This window comes from Pantherophis guttatus, chromosome 1 (genome assembly GCF_059756535.1).
Source record: "Pantherophis guttatus breed Tessera chromosome 1, ASM5975653v1, whole genome shotgun sequence".
NCBI lineage: Eukaryota > Metazoa > Chordata > Lepidosauria > Squamata > Colubridae > Pantherophis > Pantherophis guttatus.
In genome coordinates, this window is record NC_142063.1 from 163,897,818 (window position 1) to 163,924,101 (window position 26,284).

Consider the following 26,284-nt stretch of genomic DNA (forward strand, 5'->3'; position numbering starts at 1 on the left):
TTTTGTTTTCTCCATTGATTCATCTATCTACATACATACACACACACACACAGACACACACACAGAGAGAGAGAGAGAGAGAGAGAGAGATTATCCTTTATCCTAGGTTCTTTGCCATGACTGTGTTGAAGTACTCTCTCAGATCTTTGAATCAGCAGAAAAATACCTCATTGTCATTGATCCTTATCCTGATGATCCTTATTCTTCCATGGATGTCCTAGCCTGTTAAGGATATTATTGAGTTACACCCAAAGTTGTGGCTTATAAAGCAGAGTACCGTTAGAGTTTTATGCACGGAAATGGTTTTGAGAGTAATTGTGAATAATATACAGACAAATTGGGTTTTATAGCATGTTACTTTTAGGGAAAAGCAAAATCATAGTCCTTTAACAATTCAAGTCTTAGCCATATAAAGTGCAATATAAGATCAATCCAGGGATATAAAATCTTCTTACCAGTTTGTAGAAAAATACAAGGAACAATCAGGAACAATATAAAAACAGTTCAATAAATATAAGAAAGCAGTAATCATGATCAAGCAGTTGACCATAGAGAGATCAAAAAGAGTTACAGCGTAGCAGCAGGTAAAAAAAGGTGTAATGTTCCCAACTAACCATACTTTAGCTCTCCTTAAATACATTGGTACAGAGCTCAGCCAGTCAGGATGCAGAATGACTCAGCACAGTTCTTAAAGCTACATAATACAGTCACATAATACAAACATACAATGTTGGCTTATATATTTCCTGGCCAACCAATTAGGTAACAAACATTTCCTAACATAGCCAGTGGAAAAACATCAACCAATCAGTTTTCTTAACTTGGAGCGGGGCTAAGGAGGAGGTAAGTTTTGACATTCAACTAGACCAGTGGGTTTAACATCCTGTCAAATCTTGTTCTAGTGCCACACATGTGTTTTGTGCAGATACATTCAAAGGGAGCCTGACTCTCTGCTGATATAACCTAATTGTCAGGTTTCTTCTGTAAATAGGTTTATCAAAGACTCTTATTGAATGCACTCCATTGCTTGCACCAAAACAGAATTGATAATGGGGGTCACTTTTTGATATAGATTTAGCACTAGGCTTCAAGTATGCGAAGCCATAATCAAAAATAATCTGACTGATAGCTAACAGGTGTGGACAGAGTTATGAGGGAGAAATCTCCCTTTCCCTTGTTTCACTGGGAGCTCCCTGCCGCCACTGCTGCTCAGCTGCTGCTCAGGCGGGTCCAGATATCTGAGCCAAGCTCTGGCTAAGAGACCTGGTTGGGATAAGGAGCGAGGTGAATTAGGATGAGCCAGGCTCCCTGCTGCAGAATAAACCCGGAAGAGCCCAAATGCTATGAAAGAACAGATTTCTAGAGATTAGCAGATTGTAACGTCAAATGGCTGCCAAAGCATTTTGGATTGCACTCAGTTAAACTGATTGTACCAATCAGTTCTCCTTGTCTTCTTGTCCCTCCAATATCTCATAAGAAACCTAGTGATTCCTAATGCACTCCCAAGAGACAAGATAAATGAGGACATGCAAGTCCTTTGGAAGAGGTGCTTCGCAGTCCACAGGCACAAGTATGAAAATCTTTCTTAAGCCAGCTACATCTTTTTCTTGGCTCATGTGCCTGCTTCTTGGCACTTTCTGCAAGTTTATGCACACTTTTTTCCTTATCAGAGCTGGTTTAGTAACAGTAACAGAGTTGGAAGGGATCTTGGAGGTCATCTAGTCTAACCCCCTGCTCACACAGGAGACCTGTACTAGGGATTTGAACCGCTGAACTGCTGACCTTTTTGATCGACAAGCTCAGTGTCTTAGCCACTTAGCCACCTAGTCAGGCTTATTCTTCTGAAGAGCGCTATTTCATGCACACTTCTGCTCAGCTAAAAGAAACATTTCTAACAAGATTTGCAGATCCCTAGAAACTCTTTTGCCTTGTACTCCCAACTGTATCTTACAGAAATGGAAACTAGAATGCTCCATCCACTGTTTTGTACAATAATAAATTTTTCAAGACAAAAATTGAAGAAAAGTTTACAATACAAACTGAAGTTGAGGGATTGATATTCCTTCTGTCTTGCAAAGAAAGCTCTGGGAATATGAATTGCTCCCACATCGTGTGCTTTCCTCCTCTTTCCTTTCTGTTTTACAGTGAATGATGCATTGGGCTTTCTTTTTTGATAAAAAATTATCTTTCTTCTTTTATGCATCTTCACTTGTTCTGCTCTTCTTGGATTGCCTTCTCTTGCATACTTTGTCTTTGTTTTTTTAACCTGGGTAGTTGTTGCCCTCTAGTTCTGCCTTAGGCACTGTACTGTTATTTGAATCTCTAACATAAAATATTTGATCCTTGCTAGAAAGCAAGAATATCCTTTACAAGTAATCATTGATTTATCCTAAGTAATATAAAATGTATTTACAAGTAATCAGTGAATTAGAATTCATTAACATCGCAATAAATAAACGTGGTCTTTAATGAGAATTTGAGGACAAAAATGAGAATTTAGCTCATTCCATAATAAATAATGAACGTCAGTATTATTTTCAGAGCAAACAATTAAGTGCTGTTACGAATGCACATATCTGTAAAAGAGATCTGTAAAACTGATTTTTAAATTCTCTTGCGTTACATACTGTGTATATTATTCCATAGTATGAATAGATTGTAGAGTTGATCAAGCTGTTTTGTAGTGTCCGTCTGCTTCCTTAGTATTGTAGCCTGTTTTACTGGGTTTTTTTGGTGAGTTTCAATGAAAATGTAGATTCATTACCATTCATTACCAGAAATATTCAAGAGATCAAAATCTATTCTTAGAACAATTTTCTTTTTTTAACAATTGGGTGGTTTCAATGATGGGAAAAATTTCACCATGTAGAATGGTTTCTCATTCAAATATGTGCTTTACAAAAAGAATCTCGCATGGGAATGTTGAAATATCACAGGAGTTCTGGTGATATTTCTGGATGTCTGGGCTGTTGGCCAGCATGATTGTCATCATACATGGTTTCATAACTGTAGAGCAATATTAAGTTACATTATTCTTTTATTGACATTGCACCTATCTACTGTTTAAAAAATGCCATTAAGTAAGTGGTCAAAATTTCAAAAGTAACCATGTGTCACAGTATTTTTTTTAAGAGTAAGAAATGTATTTTTTAATAGCACACTGCATTATTTTGTCTTTTCTTTCTTTTTGACTGACCAAAGAGTTTTACCACAACTTATGACAAGAATTCAGTGTTATGGCCCATATGCTAATTTGTTGTTATTGGAATCTTGAATTATAAGCGCTTATGACTATTTGAGTTTGAGACTTCTATGTGACCCTGTTGTCTCAAAAATATTTGGCTTTCTTCTGTAAGGAAAAAACAAAAACCAAGGAGGCAAGTGTGTCAGGTGGATTTTTATAGCAAGCATGGAAGAGTTACTGCAGTCCTAGAAACCTAATACAAGACATTTATCAAGAGCTATTTCTCTTTGGTATCATGAACACATCACAAGTATGTCTCTTCACTGCAAATCTTATTCTGATGTAGTCTTATAATGGCATGGGGGGAGGACATTCAAGCCATAATTTTCATCTTTGGCTTAGTAGAATAAGTGCTATATATACACTCAGAGTAAACAGTTCAATTTGGCAAAGAAAAAAAGAGTGTTGCAAACCTGCTATTCGAATGTCTTAAAGCACTCAGAAAATGCTACTATCACTGCATTATATAGGTTATAAACTGAAGTAGAAGATACTTATTTCCTAAATAACTTACTAACTGCCTGGTTTGTAAAAGGCTGGGTTGGGTTTGTTTTTTTGCTTTTTGTTTTGCTTGCTTGAGAATGAACAAAAATTGTCAATGTTATTATGCATTACAGATATTTTTAAAGTATAAATATACAAACACTTTTTGACTAGTAATAAAGTATGGTTCAATTGCTCCAAAACCTTTTTCTAGACCAGCTTATCTGGTAAGGACAGAGGGCATATTTGGGGGCTTACTCACAAAATGGAGACCATGGGCAATTATTAAACAGCTGGCATGGGGACCATTGACAGTCATAGAGTATTCAGTTATCATAAGGGGATTTAGTAACTTGTAGAGAAGAGAGGAAAGGAAAAGAAAGGAAAGGAGGGGAGGGAGGAAGGAAGGAAGGAAGGAGGGGGGAGAGAGAAACAGAGAAAAAGAGCAAGAAAGAGCAAGAAAGAGAGAGAGAGAACAGAGAGAAAGAAAGAAAGAAGGGATACTAGAGGCTGATGCTTTACAGCCCCCAGCTTCCTTTTCTAATTTATTCATATTTTATGACATGGGGACAAATTTGGGCCTGAAGGCACTAGACTGCCTATCCCAATCACATAGGATATTTCTATTGGACATCTTTTAATATCTCAACCCTGAATCCATTTTAAAAGGTAGTTACAATAATATATTTTGATTGTTTTCTGATCTGGAGTGAGTAAGCTGGGCAGCTGAGCTAAATGTGGATCTTTTCTCCTCCCTCTTCTACAAAGAAAAGAGACAATATTAGAAGAAATATTGGTCAGTTTTAAGCAGCTCTGGAAGTGTTTTCTATATTTTTTTCCTCTCTGCTTTCAAACTTCATGGGTCAGGGGGCGTCTGTTTGTGGGAGCCACTTTCTTCCAGTTGGAAATGTGAGTAAGTTTCTTTATTCTGCCCTTTAGTAGCATTTCCACATTCAATTAAAAAAATAACAACATCAGAAATGTTGTTTCCAGTGGCAGACTTCCATTCCTGATATCTTTTGATGAGGCTGGCCTGGTGTCAAAACTGTAGTTGTGTGTATATTTGCTTGCACTGTCTTGGACTTCCAATTTCAATCCCACAACCAGTACCTAACTTTGTTATGCACCATTACCTCTAAATTCCCTTTAGTCTTTAGAGGGGGTCCCCCACTGATTGAATTAGGTGGGGTTTTGTTTGCATACCACCTTTCTAAAAAATAAATAAATCACAGTTTCTGATTTGAGCGGATTGCTTATGAACGTAGACTTTTTATGGATGTTTAATGAAATAGGGGACTGATTTATACGAAATACAGTAGGTTAAAAAAAGCATGATAGTTTATAAGTGATGTGAGATATATACTTACACGCACACACACACACATATATAAAATAATATGCAAGTTTTATGCAAACATAAACAATTGGATATTAATACAAGTTCAAGATACAAGTTATACAATAAAACCAGTCTTGGAATAAGATGTAACCAGGCAGGGGGGAACCTTCCTGACTTTACCCAGACTACCAAGGAGGTGAAACAAAGGATTTATTTCAGCATCGTTGCTTTTTAAATACACACTAACTCTGTGATTAAAACCCTTCAGAGAATTCATATCCATGCACCTAAATTAACTGATAGACATCTCCCAATTCTACTTTACGCTGACAATGCAATTTTTCTCTCCTTGTCTTCTGTGGGCATGAAGTCGGCACTGAGAACCCTGGCATCTTCCTGCAATGGGGAACAATTAGTTATCGAGTATGATAAATCTTAAGTTTTAGTTTTCCCCACAAAAGACAAAGGCATAAGTGGATAATTGATTCTCATGAATTAGTGCAAGTTTAATGTTTTAAATACTTGGGCATAGCATTTCAGGTCTCTAGAAAATTAATAGCCTGGATAAATTATGCCACTTCTACTGCCCCAAAGAGAACACTAGCAGTAACTATATTTTATAGGCAACAGGAAGGCAAATTATATCCCCGCAGCAATCAAACTGGTTATGACTAAAAAAAATAGCCCAACTATTATATGGCATACAGCTTGATCCTTATACAAATCTAAGAATGCGTCATACCATTCAACTGAATTCCCTTACATCTTCATTCGATGCCCCAAAATATACCCCCAACATGCAGTCTTGAGGATTTTAATCGCAGGACTCAGAATCATATTTGATCCTACAGGCCAGATTCCTCTGCTGTTGTCAGACAGCTGCCAATCTTATACCGATATAGAAAACTTGGCTTCTCTCTTGTGTGTTTAGGCCAATTAACCCTTGAGAAGGCCAAATCAATAGTAAAAGAAAGAAAATTAGGTCTATCAATTGCCAAAATGATATCACCAACACTCCTGAATTCTATTGCCAAATGTTAGTTGGTTGCAAGACCTCTAGTGCAGGGTTTCTATACACTCTAACCCTAAACAATTATAGATGGGCCATTTCCAGAGACTGCTTTGATGCTCTCCTTTCAGTACCGCTGTGGGAAAATTTCAGGGGACTCCTTATTCATAGAGAGTTTGCTTTTTCGGATCCAGGGAGATAGAAATATATGGTGTCCTTTTTATGAGATTTGTATGAGATGATCTCCTCAATCATCTCTGAATTTGGTAGGCATATCGATAAATTGTATGTTTATTATTTTTTTAAGAAATGCTAATTCTAGACTTAGAATAACTTTATTGTCACTTTGAATGTACACTAATTGGCATACATTAAAATGAAATTTCATTGCATACAGCTCTATAAGGGTCTCCACCTCCAATATAAACTACATAACCATGACAGAATAAATAAATACAAAATTATGCATATACCTACATATATTATATAACATGGAAAAATAACACAGTCTAATTCGGATGTATACATGTACATAACAAGAAAAACGAATCTTGCGAGACGGATGTCATAGGGAACAAAGCTGTTGCAAAATCTGGTAGTCCTGCTAAAAATACTCTGAAACCTCCTCCTAGAAGGGAGCAACAGAAACAGACTGTGAAGTGGGTGTGTGGGGTCTCTAACAATGCTTTGAGCTCTAAGCACATAGTACTTATAAGCAGTATCCTGAATAACAGGAAGTGAGCTTCCTATAATCTTCTCAGCTGTCCTTACCACTCTCTGAGTGGACTTTCTCTCTGAGGCACTGCTGCTACCAAACCAAACCAAACAGCAATGCAGTTTGTTAAACGCTCTCAGTAGTGCCTCTGTAAAAAGTGGCCAGGACAGAAGGAGAAAGATGTGCTCGCCTCATCCGATGCAGGAAATGTAGATGCTGGTTTGCACACTTCCCTAAGGATGACATATGGAGAGACCAGTTATGATTGTTAGTTATCTGCACCCCCAGATACTTAAGAGCCTTGGTGGTGCAGCGGACTAAGTGCTGTTGTGTAGCACTTAGCTGCCAGCTGCCTGCAATTAATGCGAGTTCAGATCTCACCAGGCTCAAGGTTGACTCAGCCTTCCATCCTTCCGAGGTAGGTAAATTGAGGACCTGGATTGTGGGGGCAATAAGCTGACTTTGTAGAAACACCGCTTATGGGGGGCCAAAAGCCCTAATAAGCAGGTATATACAAAAGAATGAAGGCTATTGCTATAAGTGCATTGTAAGCTGCCCTGAGTCTTCGGAGGAGGGCAGCATATAAATTGAATAAATAAATAAATAAATAAATAAATAAATAAATAAATAAATAAATGTTGACAATCTCTACAGCTGATCCTTGATACTGAGTGGAGAATGACCATGCCAGCTCTATCTAAAACCTACGCCAGGTAGCTAAATACTTATATCTTCATCAAATTCCACAATGGTGCAAAACTTTTAGCTCAATAAGGTGCTTTATCATCTTAGTATTTTCTTTTCCCCCAGTCATGAGTTGTTGTATCAAACTAGTTCTCAAAATAAAAACATGTGATGGGTGCATCCCATATGTTTCTTCTGCTTTCCAACTTCTACCTGATTTTGGCACATGTGCTATAATCATGATAATGAGAAGGAATTAGAGTTGCTGTTAAGGGATGCTTCCTAAGTGGTTGCCAAGACATTAGCTGATTCCTGCTACACCACCAGGCCTCTTTAGAACTTAAAGGAGTCTTTGAAATCGTAAGATTGCTTTGTAGTGAGTTGTAATTGTGAAAGACTGAAAAGCATTCTATATTGAGCAAATAAGCCAATTTTCATTCTTTTTTACTGATTGGAAAAAAGATTTGCATTTTTTCTGTCGCAATTATTACAGGCTTGGTATGCATTAAGTTTAGCTCTCTGACTACTTTGGAGAAATCAATGCAGAATTTCTTATCTGGCCCCAAAAAGGAACTACAGATGAACAGTGGGAAATGGAGATAGTATGGGTTGACGTTTAATTCTTCATGGCTTCAGTTGCTTTTGCTTTTTATTTGTTTTCTTCCTTCTATTTACAGTCTGTTACCTTACTAGGGGTTTAGGGAAAGGTAGAATCCAGGTTAGTGCAAGAAAAGAGCAGCCACGGTGGCATAGTAGTTAGAATGCAGTACTGCAGGTTACTTCTTCTGACTGCTGGCTGCCTGCAATTCGACAGTTCGATTCTTACCGGCTCAGGGTTGACTCAGCCTTCCATCCTTCTGAGGTAAAATGAGGAGCCAGATTGTTGGTGGTAATATTCTGACTCTGTAAACCGCGTAGAGAGGGCTGTAAACAGGGGTGAAATCCAGCAGGTTCTAACAGGTTCTGGAGAACTGGTAGTGGAAATTTTGAGTAGTTCAGAGAACCGGCTGGCTCCAGAGTGGGATGGGAATGGAAATTTTGCAATATCCTTCCCCCAGGAGGGGAGGGAATGGAGATTTTACAGTATCCTTCCCCTGCCACGCCCACCAAGCCACGCCCACAAAACCGGTAGGGAAAAATTTTGGATTTCACCCCTGGCTGTAAAGCACCGTGAAGCAGTATATAAGTCTAAATGCTATTGCTATCCTGGTGATCTAACTATATGCAATCAGATCTTGCTACATCACTGTTCTTTCCATGATCGACAAACTTCCATTTCAAGTTTAGTTTAGTTTAGTTTAGTTGATTTGTATTGTATTTGATTTGATTTGTATTGAGAACAAGAAGTTGTTCTCTCCAAAATTGACAAGCCATGGTTGGAAAGAAAACTTAAGTAAGTAGAAAACTTTGCATTTCAGCTTGTGGACTGCCGAAAAGAAGGGGAGATTTTTGACTGCTGGAAATGATCTCTGTGTAAAGCAAAAAGATTATTGAATGAGTGAGCTAGCTGCAACTGGACCCTTTACAGGCTGGCTCATCCCCAGCAAGGGGAGATTTTTTTCCCCTCCCTCTCCAGCTTCCTCAGAATTAAACAGCTCATTAACTCTCATCTATTTTATTTCTGCTTGCTTCACTTGAAGCGACTTGTTTTAAAATGGAGAGAAAATTGGGAATAAATCCAGAAAAAGTTAGAATTCTGTGAATTGATCTCAGAAGGGTTGGAGAGATGGAAAAGCTGGTCATCTGAAAATGCCACGTGCTGTTCGTCATCAGGAGTGGGGGGTAGAATGACATTCACAATTATAATATCCCAAGCATGTTTCCTGCCAAACTCCCTATAGCAGCACAATATTAACAGCATTAATTTAACTCTCACTTGAAAATGAACAGCAGAAATTCATGCCTGGTGCGCGCGCGCGCACACACACACACACACACACACACACACACACTCACTCATTTCGGTAGGACTTAGTTGCAAAGGGATCTTGGGAATCAATCTGATTTTTATAGAAGTGACAGTGAGCTTTTTCTCAATTGGAGTGCCATGGAAAAATCTGAGCTTGCTATTTTGGACGAAAAGAAGTCAAACCACCAGCACTCCTATCAATCCTTAGGACTCAGATAGAAGTGTACAGTATTTCAACAACTGCAGAATGCACTAATAGATCAGAGGCTATTGCTATGCAAGTTTAGCTTCGCTTGTACTTTGTTTGATAGAACCGATATGCTACTTTTCACTCAGGAGTTCAAGATGGAATTCAAGCATTTCCTCTTATTTTCTCAACAAAACAACATTGTGAGGTAGGTTGGGCCGAGAGAGATGGAGAGACTGGTCTCAAGTCTACCAAAGAGCTTCTGCGACTGACTAAGACAGGGGTGTCAAACTCGATTTCATTGAGAGCCACATCAAGGTTGTTTTTGACCTCATAGGGGTGGGGGGTGATGGGGCGTGGCATGGCAGGTGTGGCTGGGGTGGGTGTGGCCATGGTGTGTGTGATATGGAACTCATGTCAAGGGCAGCTGTGGTGGCCAAGTGCTAAGACAGGACTTCCCTGAGACCCTCCCTCACATTATAATCTCCTTCCTTCCTTCCTTCCTTCCTTCCTTCCTTCCTCCCTCCCTCCCTCCCTCCCTCCCTCCCTCCCTTTTCTTCTTTTTCCTTCCCTTTTCCTTCTCCTTTCTTCCTTTGCCTCTTTCTTTATTTTTCCTTCCTTGCTCTCTTCCCATTTCCCCATTTTCTTTGTCGTTCCTTTTTCCCTTTCTCCTTTCCTGTCCCTTCTTGCATGCTCAAGTGCTAAAGGGGAAACATTTCCTCTTTCATTTGTTTTGTTTTCCTTTTGTTTTCCTTTTAGTTTGTTTTGACATCCCTCCGCCAGCGAAAACGGAGCTTGGGGGGGGCATATGTGGCCAAAAACAAGGCTCGGGGGGGGGCAACCCCCCTGAGCTCCATTTTTGCTGGCAGAGGCACTGTGGGCCAGTCCTTTGCTGTTTCCAGAATGGCCCCATGGGCCAGATCTAAGTACCCTGCAGGCCAGATTCGGCCCGCGGGCCTTGAGTTTGACACCCGTGGACTAAGACATGGGTCCCTCCAGTTACAGTCCAGTACTTCAACTGCTCTACCATACTGTCTCTGAATCACAAGTGCAGAAGTTTGCATACTTAACTAGTATGCATCCATGTACCGTATTTTTCGGCGTATAAGAGGCACCAGAGTATAAGACAGCTTAGTTTTTGGGGAGGAAAATGGGGGAAAAAAATCTGCCTACCAGGTATTCATCTGGCTAGCATTGACTAGTGTGACTTATACTCCGAAAAATACGGTACTTACTAATCAGTGCTTAATACAGAATGGTGGATTTTGGCAAGAAATTAAATAATGAAGCTTGTAAGCCCCATCAGTAACTGAAAGTTTTCCCAAACTGTTGCTAACCGAACTGCGGGCAGGCCTAGAACTATCCATTTTCACTCTTTGGTTCCTATTTCTGCTAACTTTAAATATCACCTGAACGCTGGTTCTAGACAGGGTGTTTCTAAATTAGTTGCAAGGTCTCTTGAGGAAGATGGCTGTGAATAATGGTGAATTCTTCATTAAACTTGTTTCTGCATCTAAAATGGTTGTCCTGGCAGCCATTTTAGATGCAGAAACAGGTTTAATGAAGGGCTCCCCCAATTAGAAAGGACACCCTGCATATCTCTGGTCGCTAGCAGGAAAATGGGATGCTGTCCTTTACAGGAAGGGCTGACCAAGGCAGAATTTACTGTAGTTTTCATAGATTGGGGGTGGTGGTGGGTGGTGAAATGAATCTTCAAGTAGTATTAAGAAAGCCAGGCTGCATGTTATTGCAAGCAATTAAGTTTCAACAACACTTTCCCTCCCCTCCCCCTATTTGCCCATGTCCCATGCTAATACAGTAAAAAGTTATTGTCACATTTTTAATGGAACATGGCTTCTTGTTTGTGTTTATTTTGGGCAAAGATTTGTGAGAGCATTTGATTAGTCCTTTATGGGTTATTTCTGATTTATGTGCTTGCAGCCACAAATAAAGACTTCCTTCCTTCCTTCCTTCCTTCCTTCCTTCCTTCCTTCCTTCCTTCCTTCCTTCCTTCCTTCCTTTTTTTCTTTCTTTTCATTGCATTAGTACCATAGCTGTTGGTAGTTTAGGTCATAAAAGTTGCTGTGAAAAACATTGTGCTTCTATACCCTGCAATCTTCTTGGCTAAAGAAGTTAAAGTGGTATAAATGAAACAACTGCTGTAGTGCCACTCCCTAGCCATACAACATTGAGATGTGTGACTACAGATCTTAGAAGGAAAATCAATTTTGCAGGGAGTAAACAAAACTCAACTTTTTTAATTTTTATTTTTAAATAATATTTGTAGACAAACCCCATTTTAGCTCTAAATACTAAAATGCAGTTAATCAGTTTTGGGAAAGTTAATTTACAGAACTGTTCTGATCAGGGAATATCCAGCAAATGAATGAAACTAGGAATGGTCTAATAGTAGATAAAAAGCAGGGGTGAAATCCAGCAGATTCTGACAGGTTCTGGAGAACCGATAGCGGAAATTTTGAGCAGTTTGGAGAACCGGTAGTGGAAATTTTGAATAGTTTGGAGAACTGGCAAATACTACCTCTTGCTCCAGAGTGGGGAGGGAATGGAGATTTTGCAGTATCCTTCCCCTGGAGTGGGGTGGGAATGGAGATTTTGCAATATCTTTCCCTTGCCATGCCCACCAAGCCACACCAAGCCCACCAAGCCACGCCCACAGAACCGGTAGTTTAAAAAAAATGGATTTCACCACTGATAAAAAGTAAATATCAGAAGTTTGCATAATAAAAAGAAACTTGTTCTAAAGAGACTATATAAGGATCCAGACTTAATACAGATTAAATAAAATTTACTAATGAGGTTCTTAGATTTCTATTCCTAATAGGGAACAGACAATCCTGGAAAGAGCTGTTTTCTTTTCCTAACTGTTAACCACAAAATCCTTTTTCCGGGAATCCCATTTTCATCAGAGGTTAGAGAAGGATGACTGTTTTCTTCCCCTTTCTTCTTTAGAGCCACTTTGAAGTACTGGTTAATGGATCAGACTAGAAACCAGGAGACTGTGAGTTCTAGTTCTGCTTTAGGCACAAAGCCATCTGGATGACCTTGGGCCAGTCATTCTCTCTCAGCGCTAGGAGGAAGAAGGCAAATGGCAAACCACTTCTGAAATCTTAGCAAGAAAACTTCAGGGATTTGTCCAAACAGTCGCCACTAGAAGGCACCAAGCAACAATCTACAAAAATGAAACAAATAAACTATCAAACAAACAAACCAAAAAGGAAAAAAACCCCACACCTTCTTATCTTCTTATCTTGATGGAGAAAATATTTCTATGCTTACATGCCCCAAAGCAGATGTTATCCATATAGATGTGTTTTGGACTCAGATGTCCACTGTCTATTCTGAATGTGAGCTGCCTGGGAGTCAAGGACAGCTACTGCAGGTTTAGATAGAGTCAGGTTTACTCTGATCTGTTTACAAATGTTACAAAAGACCCCTATTGTAATGTCTCTCCTCAGCCATCACCTTAGAGAAAAACAATAGATAAGAGAGAATTTATCCTAATGACTAGAGTGTTCCTCGTATTTATATTTAAAAACAGAAACTAGGTGATATCTATCAGGACATTCTCACCATTTTCACTCCCCTGTCCTTCACAAAGCAATTTGAAACTGGCTACAATCATTTTTGCTAATCTCAATATGCGAATAACATGCAGGGAAAACCATGAACTAATTGCTATTCCCTATCTACCTGACCAATGGCAATGTGGGAGGAAAAACCCCCATTGTCCTACTCTTTGGACTGGAATAACAAAAATGTCCAGACTCCACACAGACAAAATGAAATAAATAACCCCCCTTCCAGTATATGCTGGTGCCATTTGTTTGGTCCTTGCAAAAAAAATCTGAGTGGTTGCTATGAGAGGAAGATTCCTAGCTGCCTAGCTGGCATTTCTTTGTTGAAATTAATCCCCACCCTCCCAATGAGGTGTGAAGATGAAACGATACTAGTAAATTTACAATCACACATTTTTCTCTAATAACTAACTGTGGTTGCTTATGGTGAAAGCAGCTGAACTGGTAGGAAATAGAAGAGAGACATCCTAAACAATGCACAATCGTGTTGTAAGAACAAGATATTAAATCTTGTTGGAGATGATGGGAAGAATAATTGGCTGTTTGGGATCCAGCAACCAGAAACTGAGGTGAGGAAAGATTTTTTGCCAATAAGAAAATGGATAACAAACATGCTTTGTGGCAATTAATGGGAAAAAGCCAGCTTTACTGCCATTCCAAATATACTGCAGCAGAGCCTAAAATAAATCAGTTCAGCTCTCCAAAATAATCCTCTTCATGAGTTCAGACACATCCAGGTCAGATAATCCAAATAGTATTAAGATGTTACATGGAAGTGCTCAACACCAGCAACTAAAAAACTGGAGTAAATGTTATGTCTAGCAGGGTTTAGTTATAGTTGTAATGTTGTTATTGGATGAAACTGATGACATCATGCAACAATCTAACAGTAAATGTTAAAAATAATAGAAGTTATTTGAAAGATTAGATTTAAACCAGCATTCCTCCATCGTAGCAATTTTAAGATGTATAGGCTTCAACTCCCAGAAGTTGAGGCCTACACATCTTAAAACTGCTGAGGTTGAGAAACACTGATTTAAACATTTATTGGAGATCCAGTATGTTGTAGTGGTGAAGGTGTAGGATTAGAAGTGGGAAGGTCTAAGATTCAAGTCTACTCTCTGCTATAGAAGCCAGCCCTGCCTATCTCACTATGTTGTTGTTATGGGAATAAAATGAAGGGAAATTCTCACATGAACTTTCTTAAGATCTTGGAAGAAAAATTATTATTTATATATGCCATATTTAAAAAATAATAAATTATAAAAGGTTGGGTTTATTTAGTTTACTAAAATTTCCTTTAATTAATTTAATTATAATCTACTTTTTAGAAATGTCAAGGCTACATATATGCAGCACTTCCCACCTAGATTCAAATGTCTTTAGCCATCTTAATGGCTTATAGAATTTATGATGTTGCAATTTGGGGCTGCCCAAATATGTTTCACCCTTTGCCCAAATTTTGGGTGCCCAAACTTTCACCCTTTGACTACATGTGTAACCATTTCAGCAACAAAAGTCATGATTTTTCAAAGCTTGCACACTATACCATCTTAGTCAGAGGTGGGTTTCAGCAGGTTCTGACCAGTTCTGGAGAACCGGTAGCGGAAATTTTGAGTAGTTCGGAGAACCAGTAGTAAAAATTCTGACTAGCCCCGCCCCCATCTGTTTTCTGCCTCCCGAGTTTATTGGGAGGAAATGGGGATTTTGCAGTAACCTTCCCCTGGATTGGGGAGGGAATGGCGATTTTACAGTATCCTTCTCCTGCCACGCCCATCAAGCCATGCCAATCAATCCATGCCATGCCCACCAAGCCATGCCCACAGAACCGGTAGTAAAATTTTTTGAAACCCACCACTGATCTTAGTAGTATGAAATGGATTGCACATTCATGGCCGTGTCCGGGAGGATTTTTCATCAGGTTCGCCTGATCCGCCAGTTGCATCCCTATCTAGATCGGGACTCCCTACACACAGTCACTCATGCCCTCGTTACTTCTCGTCTGGACTACTGCAACGCTCTCTACATGGGGCTCCCCTTGAGGTGCACTCGGAGGCTCCAACTGGCGCAGAGTGCGGCCGCGCGGGTGGTGATGGGAGCGACATGGAGTTCCCATGTGACACTTCTCCTGCGTGAGCTGCACTGGCTCCCGGTGGTCTTCCGAGTGCGCTTCAAGGTTCTGGTTATCACCTTTAAAGTGCTCCATGGCTTAGGACCTGGTTATTTACGGGACCGCCTGCTACCACCAATAGCCTCCCACCGGCCAGTATGCTCCCATAGAGAGGGGCTCCTCCGGGTGCCGTCGGCCAAACAATGTCGGCTGTCGGCCCCTAGGGGGAGAGCCTTCTCTGTGGGGGCACCTACGATTTGGAACGAGCTCCCCCCAGAGATTCGTAGGATCCCGGATCTGCGCACCTTCCGCCGCGCGCTTAAGACTTTTCTATTTTATCAAGCTGGCCTGGCCTAAATCTTCCCCCTTTTTAAATGTGGAAATTTTAAATTTTTAAATTTTAAATTCGTCTTATTTATAGGGGTATGGGTAAGGCGTTTTAAATTGGGGAGCCATTTTAGATTTAATTCTGTTTTAAAAGTATTTTAATTGTTTATATTGTATGTTTTTAATTTTGGCTGTTCACCGACCCGAGTCCTTCGGGAGAGGGGGCGGTATAAAAATCTAATAAATAAAATAAATAAATAAATGTTGATCTTGAACAATGTTTCCTACAGAGCTGCCAATTAATCTCACCAGTATATCTCAGGTGCATTTATCAAATTGAGCAAACGGTATGGAATATGTTGAGAAATACGTTTAATTAAAAGATTAACTATACTATACTTTTGACATATGCTGCTTTCAAAGAGCTTAAAGCTTAGGGAGAGAGCTTAACATGTTTTTAGCCAATGCACATTTTATCTTCATGGCAGCCTTGTGAAGGAGGCCACAAGATACTTACTAGCTGAAATTTGTGAATGAGGTGGTGTGTGTGGTTTTTTTTTTTTTTTTAAATGGAACGAAGATTTAAATTTGGATCTTTCCAGTCTCTGTCTGACAGTCTGGCTCCTGAACCAGAAAGGTCCCGTATTGATTCTTACAACTGACCTTATATGCTTGCTTCTGTTTGGAATATTTCGTTGCACTCACAGAGGATTGTCCAAGAGTATCAATCTCCCCATATTGGGATAAAATAACTAAAAGAGAACTACAAATAATGAAAATGGCTGCATGCAAAATTTGGTTGATTATGATAGAGACTTTTGTGCACTGCAGACAATTTGGACTGACTGCACAATACCTTTATTCAGGTCGGTTACAGATCTGATTAAACCTATGTTAAAATTTGAGGAGGGGATGACTTTGTGAGATCTGCAAACTCACGGACGGCTTAATATGCTGTGCAAATTCAGTAACCAAGATAACCAAGTTGTGGGAATGTAGTCATAGTGTCTTTTTTCTTAGGCTTATTTATAGGGATCAACTGATCTTCTTAATGAATTTTATTATCACAGCTATTTCGCTTTACTGGTATTTATCATTACTGTGTTTTATGTTGCACCTGCCAATGACAAAGCATCATAGGGAAGGAAATTTGTATCCATTCTTTGCCAAGCTTGGGTAAAGAAGCACATCATTTGCTCAACACAGCACAGATCATACTGAGAGAAATGTATATGGATTGTTGATATTGTTTGTTAGGTCTATAATAATTCTGCTGAAATAAATTAGCATTTTAGGATTTTGCACAGTGCATTTCTTTCTCCTGCTCAATAAAGAGAGCATAAATGCACTCCGTGGTACCGCATGCAGCAGATGGCAGTGTTGTCCTGCGGAGCGAACATCTAGCCAATTTCCTTCTCTGATGTCAAAGCTCGTACTGTATGCATATGTATCCAGTGGGTTTCACACGTCGGAGAAGAATTTGATTTTTTGGGAGCAGTTTTTATGACAATATCATTATTTCTTTGCAGCTACAAATTAACTGTCTGTTTCAATATGCGCTGCTTGTCCCGTCCCTTCAGGGATCTGCTTGTCAGTTCTGCAGGCTTCCAGTTTTATGAATTTGACACGGCACCAGTGAGAATTGCGAAGGATTCCTTAAATTCCTTAACTGCCATTCGAGACAATGAGTTACCATCACCCTTTCGGGGCACGAATGTGCCGCCATTGATTTCCAGCAATTATGTTAAAGTCCAGTCACACTTGCCAACGTATCTTTAATTACGATGACAGTGAGGTATCATACTTACTCCATTCCTGCTTTTGTTTACCTGCGGTAGCCAGATGTGGACTAAAATAAAGCAAGAGAGCTAAAAGATAAGATGGTTTCTCTTATCCTTCCACCAAAAAGCCAGTACTTTAAAGCTGAGCTTCCTGCCAAGGTCAGGAAAAGTCTACCGCAGAGCTTGCTTGAACTGGCAGTACCAAGAGGAAACTTGCACATGAAGTGATCTCTCTAGTGCCCTAAGTAAAACATCGATTCTGTCACCCCATGTTACCCTGTTGACTTTTTTTTTAGTTGTGATAAATTGGCATAAGACCAGAAAGCAGGAGATTGTGAGTTCTAGTCCTGCTTTATGCATTAAAACCAGGTAGGTGACTTGGGTCAGCCATTCTCTCTTAGCCCTAGGAACAAGGAGGCAAGGCAGGGGTGAAATCCAGCAGGTTCTGACAGGTTCTGGAGAACCGGTGGCGGAAATTTTGAGCAGTTCAGAGAACTGGCAAATGTCACCTCTGGCAGGAGTGGGGAGGGAATGGGGATTTTGCAGTATCTTTCCCCTGCCATGCCCACCAAGCCACACCACGTCTACCAAGCCACGCCCACAGAACCGGTAGTAAAAAAATTTGGATTTCACCACTGAGGCAAGGGCAAACCACTTCCTAAAACCTTGCCAAGAAAATTGCAGGGACTTGTCTAGGCAGTCACTAGGATTCAATACCTGACATAAAGGCACCGACACCCAAAATCCAGCCAAAGAAAATCTGTGGGATGGGACATTCAAGTGGACCACTTTCCCATTCTAGATTACTTACAGCAGCAAGAAGACACCTCTGGCCAATTAATTTAATCCTAAGAATGTCATCACTATAAGGTAGAACAGACGATGTATGGGCATTTGTGTCCAGAACTGTCATTGCTAAGCAAGGCAGTTGTTGAGTCACACCCAATTTTGTGATTTTTTCCATGGTTGTTAAGTGAATGATGTGGTATTTAAGTGATTCTGGCTCCCCCTCCCCCGACTTTGCTTGTTGGAAACCAGCTGAGAGTTCGAAAATAGTAATCACATGACTCCAGGATGCTGCAACCATTGTACGTACATGCTAGTTATCAAGAATCAGTGAACCAGTGGTGAAATCCAATTTTTTTTACTACTGCTTCTGTGGGCGTGGCTTAGTGGGCATGGTGTGGCTTGGTGGACGTGGCAGGGGAAGGATACTGCAAAATCCCCATTCCTTCCCCACTCCTGGGGGAAGGATATTGCAAAATCTCCATTCCCACCCCACTCTGGGTCCAGCCAGAGGTGGTATTTGCCGGTTCTCCGAACTACTCAAAATTTCCACTACCGGTTCTCCAGAACCTGTCAGAACCTGCTGGATTTCACCCCTGATCTGAACTTTGATCACCTGATTGTGAGGATACCATGACAGTTCTAAGTGTGACAACTGGTCATAGGTCAGTCGCGGTTGTAAGTAAGTCAGTCATGGTTGTAAGTCGCTCATGTAAGTAAGTCATGGTTTCAGATTTGGGTTTGGCTAGTCTAGCGAAAAGAAGGACTAGAGAGGACATGATAGCAGTATTCCAATATTTGGGAGGTTGCCACAAAGAGGAGGGGGTCAGCTTATTTTCCAAAGCACTAGAGGGCAGGACCAGAAACAATTGATGGAACCTAATCAAGGAGAGAAGCAACCTAAAGCTAAGGAGAAATTTCCTAACAGTGAGAATAGCTTGCTGTCAAAAGTTATGGGTACTTCATCACTGAAGGTTTTTAAGAAGAGACTGGAGTCACTTGTCTGAAATGATATAGAGTCTTCTACTTGAGTAGAGGGTTGGACTAGAAGATCTCCAAGGTCCTTTCCAGCTGTGTTCTGATTGATTGACTTTTTTCAGTGCTGTTTTAACTTTAAATGGGCACTAAATGAATGGTTGTAATTTGAGGACTACGTACATCTGATTGTTGCTTTCTTATGTACCTTCCCGCTGTTCATTGAGATCACCCTCTATACTCTTGCAAAAAAGGAGAGAGGGCGGCAGAAAAACAAACCCAGAGGTTTTGTTTTGGCACTTTTTTAGGAACAATTTTAAGCAGGTGAGAGTCAAGATTCTTCTTTAAAAAGAGCAGAAAACTTTCACAGAGAACAGCCAAAAAGTACAATTCTCCAGCAACTGGAGGCCCCCCCCCCAAAAGCCAAAGGCAGTCAAAACCCCTTCCCCCTTTTCTGCACAGAGCATGTAATAACTGTGAGCCACTTCCTGAGTCCATTCTTCCAGGATCCTGCAGTCATTTATCTGCACCCGTGGATCAGACCACTCTGATTGGTTGGTTAATAGACAGTATTTTGTTTACAAGGCAGCTTTCTCTATACATGGATTTCCTTTTTGTCTCAGGGTGTTAATCACCCAGTTGCAATTTTGCTGAGTGCTGGACCATCTATCACCAGACAAACTGCCCAAGCTATATTAACAGTAAGTCTCCCTCGAGTTGAGCTGGACTACTGGACATCGCCTGGTGCAGCTTTCTTGGCCACAGATGGAGCAACTTGGCAGTGTTTTTTCCCCACTTTTCCACTGAATCTAAAGCCCAGGAATTTCTCTCTTCTGAGTACAAACCATGCCTGGTCTTGTTTAGCATTTCTGAGATTGGATGTGTTCACTTCGATGCTGCCACCTGCTGTGACAATTTGTAGGCCGATAGATTGTCTTATTTCACGTATTAGCATTGTGCATGTTTGTTCTGTTTTGTCTCTTTTCAGAGGCCGGAGCACAGGCCTAGTTCCCATCTTCTCTTGCTAGAGTATGATGGACTGGCTGTTGCCTAGTGACACCATGCTCAAATAGTTGCTTGTAGCAATGGGAACAACAACTTCTTCTTCTTCTTCTTCTTCTTCTTCTTCTTCTTCTTCTTCTTCTTCTTCTTCTTCTTCTTCTTCTTCTTCTTCTTCTTCTTCTTCTTCTTCTTCTTCTCCTCCTCCTCCTCCTCCTCCTCCTCCTCCTCCTCCTCCTCCTCCTCCTCCGCTTATTGCTTTGAGTTTGGGCTTTTAAAAAAATAATAATAAAGAAGAGCACTGTGAGCATATTGTTTTTCAAGAGAATTAAAAAACCCACTTTCATCTTTATGGCAACTCCTGTAATAGCATCATGTTGCTTGAAAAATGGTTTCTGAAATACATTTTGAGAAATATGAAAAGGACCACCTTGGAATTTGGAATGGGACTTTGGGAACAGACCACCTTCTGATCTGCAAATCTTTCAGGTGCCTTTGTAACACTGTCAAATTACTTCAGCATTCTTGACTGTTACTGGCCCCTTACAAATCACTGCGCTTTTGCAGGCCAATGATTTGGTCCAGAACTGAATAATTTCACAATGTGTTCCCATGGAAACTCAGGCCCTGCCCACCCTTAGCACTTGACTGGCCACTGAAGAAACAGGCTATTGGCTGGGAGAGACTCCTGATTGGATTTGTTCATGAAAAGAAGCACAATTGTTTTGAATTCCTCTGAAGATGAGTAGGGTTGAAAGGGTTAATGAAATAAATATGCAAAAAGGAGAAAAATCAGGTAGGTAGGTTAAAACTATCCAGCTCAATGCAGGCTGACAACGCAGATTTTTTCCCCTGTAAAAGTTTTACTAATCCAGAACTTGACTAAATCAGATCAAAATCAGGATTGTTGCCACTGGAAAAGGATAGCTGAGCTCAATAGGTACTCTTTCAAACTCCTGAGTTCAAGCCCTGACATGTTTTCGACAGAAGCAACTTTCACATCTAATAGACTTTGCTTATTGCTATCAAAATATCTGTCCACTGGCTGAGCCCTTAATGAGAGCTGACTTGTGTGATTTTCCTGAACTATAGAAATGACTGCAGATTCTGTCCATGTATTGTTCCTGGCATTCATGACATTGGCAGCAAGTGACATAAGCCACGTAGGCGGGAGCTTTGCCCGGGCTTGCTGCTGTGAACAAACACAATATGATGGTTGCTTGCAAAGAAGACTTCACAGTCCCTGTGCCTCTTTTCATGGCTGGGCAATCCCATGTGGCTGGACTAATTTGTAATATGCTTCTGATTGCTATTTCTGAATTTATGCTTGCGTGCACTTGTTCATCCACTGCTCTAGTACCTAATGAAGCTGGATATTTGGTTTATTTTTGGAACCTGCATAATCATTGCTAGTATCCAGTTGACTAAGTCTGAAAAACTGGAACTTCTTCAGCTGTTGGGAGTTATGCTTTAGTTTAGACAGAAAGAAACCCAGTGCAGGATCCTAACCTGGGGTCAAATAGTGGAAGACTTGGGCTAGGCTAGGGATTTAGAAGATAGTAAGATGACTTGGGACCTAAATATAAACTTCTTGTGTTTTCAAGGAACCAAGGATTGGCTTCAGGAACTTATTTTATACCAAGGTGAAGACCTGCAAATCTTGATGTTGCTTCTTGATTTTTAATGGACTTCTAAAATGTTTTTGAATTTCCAATGTAATCTGGCATTCCCCACAGATCTCCTATTCAAATATGAACCAGGACCAACCCTCAGGAGCATCTGCAGTGAGTTAAGATATCATCAAAATGATGATCAGTACATGTCAGCCCTACAAGATAGACTAGTCCAAAAAACAGATACCACTTAGGTCTAAAACTACCTTTATTAGAATGGCCAATATTTTCATAAAACTTTTTATGTCTGTCTTTAAGGCACATTCATCTGTTTCTTGCCTTGATAATGGATTTTACTTCTTTCTATTAAGGTCATCCTCTATATTTTATACTACATCATGATGTCACAGTACAAATTCCACCTCTTATATCGTGGAGTAGCAGCTAATATAGTGGGATAGAAGCCAGGAAGCCACGAGTTCTAATCTCCTCTAGCCACGAAGGCCAGTTGGGGTGATTTTGGATCAGTTGCGCTCTGTCAGCGCAACTCACTTTACTGTGTTATTATTTTGGAGAAAATAGGTGGCAGAAGAGAATTAAGCACATATGCCACGTTGAGTTGACAAAATAAAGATAGGATAAAAATCAAATAAATCTAAATAGATAAATACATGAGTGATGACATCATGATGTTGCAATGTACATTTTGTCATTCTTACTTTGGAGGACACTCATGCCAACTTACTTAGCTTCCAAGCACAGACAAGGTTGGTCAGATGCTGTCATCTGATAAGACAGTTTGTACTAACCGGTTCAGAATACTCATCCTTTTATTCCAGAATTGCTTCTTCTAGATTGACAGTTCTTAAGCAGAGGACCTCCATAAGTATGTGTGGTTTAGGAAATTTGGGGTTCACCCACTTAGTCATTTTTTCACTTGTTGCAATATTTTCAGGATCAGACTCAATAAATTTAGCAAGAGTTAAAGTTTTAAATATAACTCCTTTTATTTACATTAGGCATTCTATATTCACTGAATATTCACAGATAGAAGCGAGGAAAAGGGTGCAAACAGCTCCTTATATATACAATGGGTGGAGCTAGATATGGGAGTGGTGAATTATGAATACATTAACAAGTGAAGAATAAATTAACCCCTGATATCCCGTTCATATACTATTTACACATTAGAGAATAAGGCATTTACATCTGACAAATCCCCCTCTAAATGCCGATTCGTTATGCAACACCAATTACATTCAGATTCAGGACAATATAAAACATACAACTTAGAGGTTAAGTATTTATGCTGCTTAGAAGGTAAAGGCTTTGTCAATATGTCAGCTAATTGTTCAGAAGTATCACAATGCACTGCTTTAATAAATCCATCCTGAGATAATTGTCTCACATGTTTAAATTTTATATCTATGTGTCTGGACCTTTGTCCAATGGCGTCAGATCTAGATATTTCAATAGCTGCTTTATTGTCTTCATGCATAACAAAAGGCAAAGCAGGTTTTTTCCAAACATCTGAAATTAAATCATTAAACCATACAAGGTTATTTGCAGCTTTAGATAAACAAACATGTTCTGCTTCTGTCGTTGAAGTGGCCACTAATTCTTGTTTACCAGTGTACCAGTAAACTGGACAGTCATTTAAGAGGAATATATAACCAGATGTACTTTTTCTACATGAGGTGTCTCCAGCCCAATCCGCATCTGCGTAGCATGTAAGCTTTGGTTCTTTATTATCGTTAGGTTCCAACATTAAACAAAAGTCTAATGTACTTTTCAGATATCTTAATATTCTTTTAACAGCTTCCCAGTGGTACATTGTTGGCTTGCTGACATGTCTGGATAATAAATTGAGGGGTAAAGCGATATCTGGTCTTGTCCAATTAGATATATAAAGAAGTGAACCTATGACTGATCTATAAAATGTGTTATCTTTGAATTCAGGGGATGATTCACCAGCATTTTTTAGAAAGTCAGTCTGCATAGGAGTATCACAAGGTTTGGCATCACTTAGATTGCATTTGTTTAAGAGCTCTATGATCTTATCTCTCTGAGTAAGTTTGAATCCTCTTTTAGTCTTATTAATTTGAACACCAAGATATTTGTTTACTTTGCCTAAAGATTTCAATGAGAAATGTTCATTTAGCTTAGTTACAAAAGTTTCTCTTCTCTCTTTATGTTTTCCTATGTATAAAATGTCATCCACATAGATCAATACAAATTCTATGTAATCATCACCCTTTTTGACAAAGAAACAGTTATCAGCAGTGGTAGCATTGAAGTCCATGGTTTTAAGTACTTTTACTAAACAATCATACCATCGTTTACCAGATTGTTTTAACCCGTATAAACTCTTGTTTAACAACCAAGTCTCATTCTTGTTTGTGTATTGACTGTGAGGTGCTCTTACATATATTTCCTTATCTAGTTTTGCGTGTAGATACGCAGTCTGTATGTCATATTGGAATACATCGAGATTGAGTGCTGATGCTACCACTAGAGCTGTTTTGACACTCTCAGTTCTTACTGTGGGGGAATACGTGTCAGTATAGTCCTCCGGATATTTCTGTGCTTAACCTTGTGCAACTAGTCTAGCTTTGTATAGGGTATTGCCTCCCTCTAAGTTCTTGATTTTATATATCCATCTGGTACCAATAATTGTTTTATCTTTTGGTGCAATTGCAGGTGTAAATACATTTAATCCTTGTAAGCTTTCCATCTCTTTTTTCATTGCTAATTCCCATTTTTCTTTTTCTTTACGAGGGAGTTTTAACACTTCCTCATATGTATTAGGTGTCGTTGACTCACCATCCATATGCATTATGTAATCTTTGTATTTATTTGGCATCTGATTTCTGGTGTTTCTAATTGTTTTTTCAGGTTTACTATTGTTATCATGCAAATATCTTGCTTCCTTTTTTGTTAGTGTGTCTGTCTTTGTGTTGGCTATTTGTCCATGTTTTGGTTTTGTTTTTATATTTGTTGATATTTTGCTTTTCTCTAGTCCCTTTCTCTTGAGATTTTGTATCTTTGTTGTTACTTGGAAATATTTCATTAAGATGTATTTTAGACCAGTTGGCCTGTTCATGGAACACAGCTGTTCTGGAGACTATAAATTTGTTATTATTATCAATGAATCTGTACCCTTTAGTGCCTGTCTCATATCCCATAAATCTGAGTCTCCTGGACACATTTTCTCCCTTTCTTCTTAATTGCTTAGGTATGTGTACGTCTGCAGTGACTCCAAATATGTGCATGTGTGCCAATTTTGGTTTCCTATTATACATCACTTCATATGGTGTCTTATTTACAATGCTGGACCAGGTTCTATTCTGTGTGTAATTGGAATAATGTAGGGCTTCTGACCAGAATTGTTTGCTTAAGCCAGCATCTTCCAATGTGCATCTAATCATGGTTTGTAATGTTGAGTTCTTCCTCTCTGCAATCCCGTTCTGGAACGCAGAAAATGGACTAGATGTGTAATGTAACATTCCTTTGTCCTTTAACCATTGGGAGAATTCTTTAGACATGAATTCACATCCCCTATCTGTCATGATTTGTTTTATCTTGATATTGTGTTGTGTTTCTATGCATTTATAAAACTCTTTAAATTTTTGAAAGGTTTCATCTTTGTTTTTTAATGTATAAACAAATCCATAGCGGCTATAATCGTCTACTATGGTCAAGAAGTAACATTTTCTATAAGTGATTGATGGAGTTAGTGGACCAACTAAGTCCATGTGTACTAAATCAAAAATTTTGTTGGTTGATCTAGTAGATTTTCTTGGCCTGGGGCTAGTTTTTAGTTTTGTAGATTTACATACTGAGCATTCCAGATAGTTTTCACAATTTTTTATTTTAACACCTTCTGCGTGTTCAGTCATTTTTTGTACTACAGGAAAACTGGCATGTCCTAACTTCCTATGTAAGATGTGAGCACACTCATCATGAATTGGCTTACCTATTTTTGGTTTTTTTTCATTGTGTGCATCTTTGTGATCATGAGATATTTTACATTCATCATTGTCACTGTTGCTAATGTTTCCATCATCTACTTCAATACAATCTTCCATATTTGAATCAATGTTGTGCAACCATCTTTCCTTTGTTATTAGATAAGGTAGGCCTCCTTTAATCATCACAGTGCCTATATCTATTTTATTTTTCTCCAAAGTCGCTTTTCCTTTAGAAAAGACAATGTTAATATCAGAATCCCTACTTAGTTTTATGGCACTTAGTATGTTATGAGGTATTTCAGGTATTAGTAATACCCCCTCTATTTTTCCTAGACCAGGCAGGGTTACATTCCCTCTACCTAATACTTGAACCTTTTCTTGGTTAGCTACCTTTATTACAAATTTATCTTCTACAAATGAAGACAATATATTTTTGTTATTAGTGGTGTGATTAGTTGCTCCAGAATCAATAAGCCAATTATTGTTCTCATTCTGCTGTATGTTAGTATTGTCTTGTTTATTTAATCCATTCAGTGAACCAGATTTTCTATCCTTT